Source organism: Crocodylus siamensis, chromosome 1, assembly GCF_052110815.1.
Source record: "Crocodylus siamensis isolate JL-2025a chromosome 1, ASM5211081v1, whole genome shotgun sequence".
NCBI classification, from domain to species: Eukaryota; Metazoa; Chordata; order Crocodylia; family Crocodylidae; genus Crocodylus; species Crocodylus siamensis.
Window position 1 is genome coordinate 69,700,475 of NC_143395.1, and position 9,125 is coordinate 69,709,599.

General features: G+C 49.9%; 1 long non-coding RNA gene across 1 annotated transcript; it reads right to left on the minus strand.

Moving 5' to 3' along the window:
• Positions 1 to 3,613: 3,613 nt before the first annotated feature.
• Positions 3,614 to 6,628, minus strand: LOC149872895 (uncharacterized). The gene is made up of 3 exons (XR_016439819.1): positions 6,328 to 6,628; positions 6,009 to 6,122; positions 3,614 to 3,765 (listed from the first exon to the last, which is right to left on the minus strand). It is a non-coding gene; the product is annotated as an uncharacterized LOC149872895 (long non-coding RNA).
• Between the last annotated feature and the right edge of the window lie 2,497 nt (positions 6,629 to 9,125).

The window sequence follows — 9,125 nt, forward strand, 5'->3', positions numbered from 1 at the left end:
GAGAAGAGGGGCAAGCTGAGTCTGATCCTGAAGGGGAACTGGTCGGGGGAGAGGCCTGCAAGTAGGTGAAGAGACGGCCTGCCTACTTAGGAGGATCAGAGACAGAGAGTGTTGTCTGATGCCCCACAACCCTCCCGGGTGGTGGGGGTAGATTAATTAGGGGTGATTGAAATTTCTTCCAAGATGGGAGTGGCAGACTCAGACTGAGATAGGACCATTCACCTTCCAGCAAGGGAATTCCTTTACAAGGATGGTCAGTCTTCTACAACATGCAAGCTGGGGTAAGCTGCCCATTCACTTGAGAAAGCAAGGTTCATTGGCCAAAAAAAATCAATACCTATGCATGTAGGTGTGGTGAGGACAGGGTGTAGAGGAGGCAGAGCCCTGTGGTAAAGACCAGGACATGCGGATTCATAGTTTCATAGTTTTTAGGGTCGGAAGGGACCTGAGCAGATCATCGAGTCCGACCCCCTGCCATGGCAGGAAAGAATACTGGGGTCAAATGACCCCAGCAAGGTGTTCATCTAACCGCCTCTTAAACACCCGCAGGGTAGGAGCCTGCACCACTTCTCTTGGAAGCTGGTTCCAGACCCTAGCCGCCCTGACCGTGAAGGTCTCATACCATCTGATTGTTGACCTCCCCCATTCTTATTATTTCTTTCACAACAAAGCATGGTGGGAGAGTGAAGAGGAGGACCAGACTGGAAGAGAAGGGTGCCAAATCAGGATGCCCACTCAGATCCATCTTGAGTACTGTAGTTTTGTCTAGCCCACATTTCTCCAATTTGTTTAGGAAAAGATCAAGTGAGACTTTGTCAAAAGCCTTACTAAAGTCCAGATACATTATATCTACTGAGTTACTTTAATCCACCCAACTGTCTTGTTGAAGGAAATTAAGTTTGTTTGCCGTGATTTGTGCATAATAAATCCATGCTGGCAGTTCATGATTAGCCTTTCCTTCTCCACATGCTTGCAAATGGACTTCCTTAGGATGTCCTTGGCTCCTAAATTCTATAGTTCCTTGGGTCTTCCTTTTTGCCTTTTTTAACATTGGCCCCTTTCCAGTCCTCTGCTACCTCACCCATCTCTCATGACTTTGTAAATATTATTGCCAAGGACTCCCAGGTCTCCTCTGTAGTTTTTTTCTGTAGCCTGGGATGAAGTTTATCAGGCTCTAATGACTTAAATTCACTCAGACCCATCAAAAGCTCTTGACTAGTCATTTTGTTATCTCATCCCTCAGCTTGTCCCCTTCCTTATCCAAATAATCCTTATTAGTTGTCTTGTCTATAGATGTTTCTAGCAGTCTAATCAATTTCTCAGGGTTGTCACACATTCTAAACTTTGCCATAAACCCTCCTGCCCAATGGTATTAAAATCCATGGATAATATTAGATTTGTAAATGGTATTGACCGCACAGCACTGGCGAAGGCAAAACTACAGAGAACAAGAGACAAGGCAGATGAAGGAAAAAAGAAAATGTGGACGACAAATCCACACAGTGGAAACAAAAGGTATGGTAATTGTAAGGCAAGAGGATGTTGTAAAGGTCAAAACTGAACGCGACTCTTCATCCTGGAAAAGCGTAGGCTCAGGGGTGATCTGATGGCCACCTATAAGTTCATCAGGGGTGACCACCAGTATCTGGGGGAACATTTATTCACCAGAGCACCCCAAGGGATGACAAGGTAGAACGGTCACAAACTCCTCCATGACCATTTTAGGCTGGACATACAGAAGAACTTCTTTATTGTCTGAGCCCCCCAGGTTTGAAATAGACTGCCGCCAGAGGTGGTTCAAGCACCTACTCTGAACGCCTTCAAAAGACATCTGGAAGTTTATCTTGCTGGAATCCTATGACCCCAGCTGACTTCCTGCCCCTGGGGCAGGGGGGTTGGACTCGATGATCTTCCAAGGTCCCTTCCAGCCCTAATGTCTATGAAATCTATTAAATCTATGAAGGCAAAGTACTATAACTAAGTGGAAAAATTGGTACAGTTTGGATGACTAGCACTGAGGAACAGTGTATTGCAAAGATATAAAGAAATGAACTGGATTACCTGCTACCATGTTTGGAACTCTTAGTAAAATCTGGAAGGCTAAAGATAGAATCGCAGAATGGAAATCAGGGTATATAAAATAATTGTGCTGATACTAGCATGTAGAATGGAATTCTGGCATTCAAGTGTTTTGTGTCATTCTAACATGGTGCAGAAATGATTTACTGCCAGCTTATAAATGCTTGAAATGAAAAATTCCATCCAGTTTTCCTGTTTTAGAAAGCAGGATTTGGAGCTAGCCTGGTCTGTAGTGCCACTAGGTGGTACTCACACTCCATAAATACTGAATAAAACAGTTGCACCAAACATGCATGTAATGTAGGAAAATAAAAACATAATGTTCAGACCTTTTGATCTGCAGTAAAGCTTCACACATTTTCTACATCTTACTCGTATTTTTACGCATCCAGAAAAAGTCAGAAGAAAGGAAAATTCTCTGAGATAATAAAACCTTACTATTAGACTCAACTGAATGTGCGTGTGGGAAGGATAGCAAACATGAGAGATTTGTAGGAGTTAATAATCTGCAATATCTCTTCACTTAGGGTATAATTGCCAATCTAGGATCATTTAGGAGTGCTGAAGTCCTTGGACCCAAGCAGAGGGCAAGGGTTACTTTGGGAGAATTTTACATTTATAAACAATTGTCTTCATCTGTGGCAGTACCAATAAGGCACCAAGAAGAGGACAGATGATTTGAGGGATAGAGGGTTCTTTCATAGATTTCATAGATTTCTAGGGTTGAAAGGGACCTGGCAGATCATCAGGCCTGCCCCCTGCTCCAGGAAGGAAAGAGCGCTGGGGTTAAGTAACCCCAGCCAGATGCCTATCCAATCTCTTCTTGAACATCTCCAAGGTAGGGGAAAGCACCACCCCCCTTGGAAGTCCATTCCATATTTTGGCAACCCTCACTGTAAAGAATTTCTTCCTTATGTCCAATCTAAATCTATTCTCCTTCATCTTGTGGCCATTATTTCTGGTAACCCCAAGGGGCACGCTGGTAAACAGAGGCCCCTATTGCCTGCTGACCCCCCTGATGAATTTGTAGACGGTCACAAGATTGCCTCTCGGCATTCTCTTGCGGTGGCTGAAGAGATTCAGGTCCATCAGTCTGTCTTTCATAGATTTCATAGACATTAGGGCTGGAAGGGACCTTGGAAGATCATCAAGTCCAGCCCCCTGCCCCAAGGGCAGGAAGTCTGCTGGGGTCAGAGGATCCCAGCAAGATAAACATCCACATTTCTCCTCAAGGCGTTCAAAGTAGGTGCTTGAACCACTTCCAATGGCAGACTGTTCCAGACCTTGGGGGCTCAGACAGTAAAGAAATTCTTCCTTATGTCCAGCCTGAAACAATCTTGCAGGAGTTTATGACCATTCCACTTTGTCATCCCTTGGGGTTCTCTGGTGAACAAACGTTCCCCCAGATCCTGGTGGTCACCCCTGATAAACTTATAGGCGGCCATCAGATCGCCCCTGAGCCCACGCTTTTGCAGGCTGAAGAATCCCACGGCTCTCAGCCTGTCATTGTAAGGTCTGTTTTCCTGACCTCTGATCATGCGCATGTCTCTTCTCTGGACTCTCTCAAGCTTCTCCGCATCCTTTTTGAATTGTGGAGCCCAAAACTGGATGCAGTACTCCAGCTGTGGCCTCACCAAGGCCAAGTACAAGAGGAGAATGACGTCCTTGGATTTGCTTGAGAAACATCTATGGATGCAAGCCAGTATTTTGGTCACTTTACTAGCCGCAGCACCACATTGCAGGCTCATGTTCATCTTATGGTCAATCATGACCCCCAAGTCTCTTTCAGCCATAGTGCTAGCTAGCGTAGCACTGCCAAGCCTATAAGGATGCTGCAGGTTTTTCCTCCCAAGGTGGAGAACCTTGCATTTTTTGGTGTTAAGCATCACCAGGTTCTTGTCCGCCCATTTCCTGAGCCTGTCAAGGTCAGCCTGGCTTGTCCCCATCCTCAGGTGTCAATGCTTTACCCCAAAGTTTGGTATCATCGGTGAACTTGGCCAGTCCACTTCTGACTCCAATGTCCACATCATTAATGAAGAGGTTGAACAAAATAGGTCTAAGGACAGAGCCTTGATGGACCCCATTGTCACAGGTCACTATAACGATTGACTTCCATCAACCACCACCCTCTGGGTATGATCACGGAGCCAACTCCCCAGCCACTGCCATTGGCCAGTCCATTAAGAATGGCCTCTTTGATAATCTTTTCTAAGACCTTCCCTGGGTCTTCAGAGAATCATAGAATCAAAGAAGTAGGGTCAGAAGGGACCTTGTAGATCTTCAAGTCCAACCCCCTGCCTGGGCAGGAGAAAAACTGGGCTCAAATGACTCCAGCCAGGTAGGCATCAAGCCTCTTCTTAAAGATCCCCAGGGTAGGAACCAGCACCACTTCCCTTGGAAGCTGGTTCCTGATCCTAGCCACCCTAACTGTGAAGTAGTTCTTAGTCTAATCTAAACCTACTCTCCAACAACTTGTGGCAGCTATTCCTTGTTATGCCAGGGGACGGTAGGGGAAACAAGGTCTCTCCCAAACCCTCCTGGTCCTCACTAGTGAGCTTATAGACAGTCACCAGGTCCCCCCTCAGCCTTCTTTTGTGAAGGCTGAACAGATTCAGGTCCCGCAGTCTCTCAATGTAGGGTCTGCCCTGTTGTCCCCAGATCATGCAGGTGGCCCACCCCTGTAACCTATCCAGGTCTTGCTGCAGTCTTTCCCTCCCTACTAGCGTGCTCACCTCACCCCAAATTTTGGTATCATCAGCAAATTTAAACAGGTTGTTTTTCACCCTGTCATCCAAATATTTGAAAAGGGACTTTTTATTATCTTTGATTTTGGATGCTAGTCCTAGCTCTATGTCTGCCTTAACTTTCCTGACAGCCCCCCTGAGGAGGCCTGAGCAGAGGAGGTATACTCCTCTTTGGAGATAGCACCCCCCTTCTACCACTTGTATGCCGCCTTTTTGGCAATCAGGCATTCCCAGACACCCTTAGTGAACTAGGGGAGCTTTCAGGCACTCCTGCCCCGCTTGCCTCCTGTTGGGATGGTCACTTCTGGGCCCTGAGTATCGTCTCCTTAAGGAATGACTGCTCATCTTGGGCACTGAGTTCCCCTGCTCTCAAGAACCCCAGTACCTCTCCCACTAATCTCCTCAACTCATTGAAGTTGGCCCTCTTGAAGTCTAGGGCTACCGCCTTGCTGCAGGCCCTTGACACCCTGCGCTGGATGGTGAATTCCAGCAAGCGATGACTGCTATCACCCCGGTGGTCAAGAACCTGGAGGCCCCTTATCAGGTTGTCGCCTGTGGTCAGGAACAAGTCCAACAGGGCATTTCCTCTGGTGGGGCTGTGCACCTCCTGAATTAAGTGGAGGTCCTGTATCTCAGCCAGGAACCTCCTGGAACCGTCCAACCTGGCTGACTGTTCCTCCCAGCAGATGTCCGGGTAATTTAAATCACTCATGACAACTACATCCCTTGCCTTAAGTTCTTCTGCAAGCTGGCCTGAAAATTCCTGGTCCAGCTCCTCCCCTTGGTTGGGGGGTCTGTAGTAGAATCCCATCGTTAGATCCCTCTCCCCACAGCCCCCTTGTATCTTGACCCAGAGCACTTCAGCTTGCCCCTCCTCTGACCCCATTTTGCTGGCAGAGGATGTGTAGTGCTCCTTGACATAGAGTGCCACACCCCCGCCTTTCCTTCCTTCTCTATCCCGCCTGTAAAGCCTATAGCCCCTAATGCTAACTGCCCAGTCGTGGGATGAATCCCACGTTTCTGTAAGCCCTATTATGTCTGAGTCTGAACTGGCTATTCTGAGGGCGAGTTCCTCCTGTTTATTCCCCATACTATGAGCATTGGTATATAGGCATTTAAGGCCCAGCCTAGCTGCATGTGCCACCCCCCCCGATTTGGGAGACTGTTTGGACTGCTGTTTCTTACCTGGGCAGTCCTTGCATTTTTCACCTGTCTTGCTCAGGTGGTGTCTCCTCATCTTCCTGCGGCCCCCTCCCCCGGTGAGACTAGTTTAAAGCTCACCGTACGAGATCAGCCAACCTGGAAGAGAAGACACGCTTGCCTTTAGGAGAAAGGTGAAGCCCATCCCACCCCAGCAAGTCCCCCGCCCGAAAGCATGAGTCATTATCTAGGAACCCAAGGCCTGCCTGGCGGCACCAATTGCGTAAGCACCAGTTGACCTCGCCAATGCAGGCCCCGTGTTGCCATCCCCACCAATCGCCAGAAGAAGAGAGGAGAATACCACCTGCACCCCCGTCTCCTTAAGCTTGTCCCCAGAGCCTTGAAATCCTTCATAATGTGGTCAGGGTCGCCCCTGGCCACATAATTCATTCCTACTTGGATGACAACCATGGGATACTGGTCTGCAGGTTGGATGTAAGCCGGGATCCTCTCCATGATATCTCTAACCCGAGCCTCAGGCATGAAGCAGACCTCTCGTGTCATGGGGTCAGGCCAGCAGAGGGGACCTTCCAGTCCTCGTAGGATGGAGTCTCCGATGACGAAGACCTGGTGTTTCTTCCTGCTGGTGTTCGCACTCTGCCCATTCTTTGTCATGTGGGGAGTGCCACCATCTCCGCTGGAGGCAATTTCCCTGTCTTTCTCAATCACAGCTGCCATGGCATTGAACCTGTTCCCCAGGTGAACCTGGGGAGCTTCCACCACTCTAGGCCTAGCAGCTCTGGATTTGGACACCTTCTGCCACTCCTGCGTTGGATGCATCTCCTGTGGGGGCTGTACAGTGGGTGACCGGGCCTGCAGAGAACAGAGATAGGCAACAATTTCATCCTCTGCATCCCTGATCCCCTTCAGCCTGCTCACCTTAGCCTGCAGCTCCCTCACTTGCTCCACCAAGGCCCTAAGTTGTGCACAGGAGGGACAGGCAAGGGGACCACCAGGTCCCACCCCCCAGGACCCCACTGAGCCCCCCCCACAGACAGAGGGGCCAGGGGCCACTGACCCTGCCATGAGCTCCATCTGGGTGGAGGCCTCAGAAGAGCCCATTGCAGGCGGCAGCACCCAGGTGGGGCCCCTGGCAGCCGCACTTCGCGTCTGCACCATGTCTGCAGAGCTGTGCCTGCTGCTTTTGCTCACTGGAGGTGCCGCTCTGGACAGCTACTTCGTGCCCACCTTACGCAAATGCCAGCGCAAACGCCAGTGCGCCCTTACAGAGCATGCCTGTTTGCACACACTATTTGCACGCACTACCTGCGCGCAGCTCCCTATTGGGCAAGCTAAGAGGGCTCCAGAGGGCTTCCCCTCCGGATCCACCTCAGCCATGCTGTACCCTCTGCCCCACTTACCTTAGGGGGAAATCAGCTGTTGCTGCCCCCGCCACTGTGTCCTCCGCAGCTGCTGCCTTTGCCGCCGAGGTAAGGTGGGTACACATGTGGCACACGTGTGCCCTGCTCCCTCTGCTCCTGCTCCCCAACTGCTGGGGAATTTCAAACCGCAGCTTTTTAAAGCCCGTGGTTTGAAATTCCCGCGGTTGACTCCTCAGCCAATAAGGCTTTCCAGCTAGGCCGGATGTGTATGCTGGCAGCCCCACCCCCTACCGCCTCTCCCACTGGGATCCTGGGGTGGCAGGGAATACCACCCCAAGGGACTAGTTGGAGCTGCCCCCCCCGCTTGAGGGAAAGGCCTCCAGAGCTGCTCCCCCACTTGGGGGAAAGGCCTCCGCTATATCCGTTCCCCCCACAGTCTGCCTGCCCACGTGCGGCTCAGGAGCATGGCTCCCTGTCAGGCGAGCTAAGAGGGCTCTGGAGGTCTTCCCCTCTGGATGCACCTCAGCTGCGCTGTACCCTCTGCCCACTTACCTTAGGGGGAAATCAGCTGTTGCTGCCCCCGCCGCTGTCTCCTCTGCAGCTGCTGCCTTCGCCACCGAGGTAAGGTGGGTACACGTGTGGCATTCATGCACCCTGCTCCCTCTGCTCCTGCTCCCCAACATAGGGTCTTACCCGCAGACCCTCAACCATATGAGTTACCCTCCTCTGGACCCTCTCAAGGTTATCCACATCCTTCTTCAAGTGCAGTGCCCAAAACTGGACACAGTACTCCATCTGCAGCCTCACCAATGCTGCATAGAGGGGAATTATTACTTCCCTAGACCTACTTGTGATGCACCTGCTAATGCGAGAAAGAGTACGGTTAGCCTTGCTTATTGCCTTGTCACACTGGTGGCTCATGTTCATTTTTGCGTCAACCAGGACTCTGAGATCTCTTTCCCCTGTTGTGGCGCTCAGAATGGTACCCCCCAGTCTATAGATGTGTTGGAGATTTTCTCCCCAGGTGTAGCACCTTGCATTTATCCTTGTTAAATTGCATCCTGTTCTGATCTGCCCACTTCCCCAGTCTGTCCAATCTTCCTGAATTTGCTCCCTGCGCTCCAGTTTGTTAACTGTACCCTATAGTTTAGTGTCGTCTGCAAATTTGGACAAGGTGCTTTCAACACCTTCATCCAGATGACTGATGAAGATATTAAATAGCACTGGTCCAAGGACAAAGCCTTGGGGGACACCACTGCCCACATCCCTCCAAGGGGAAACAGACCCATCCACCACCACTCTCTGGGCGCATCCCGTGAGCCAGCTTTTCACCCACCTTACTGTGAAAAAATCCACATCACAGCTACTCAGTTTGCTCATAAGAACTGGATGTGACATTGTGTTAAAAGCTTTTTAAAATCCAGTTAAATAATATCTACTTCCACTACTTTGTGACCTGCTCATAAAAAGAGACCAGATTAGTCAGGCAGGATCTGCCTGCTATAAACCCATGCTGGTTGCCCTTTACCATAATGTGACTCACTGGCCCCCTGCAAATGTGATCCTTTATGATTTTTTCTAAGGTCTTGCCAAGAATAGAGGTGAGGCTAACTGGTCTATAATTACCCAGGTCCTCTTTCCTCCCCTTCTTGAAAATAGGGACCACGTTGGCCCCTTTCCAGTCCTCTGGGACCTGTCCCGAGTGCCATGAGCAGTCAAACAGTTGTACCAGTGGTTTTTCTATGACATCAACCAATTCCATTAGAATCCTTGGGTGAAG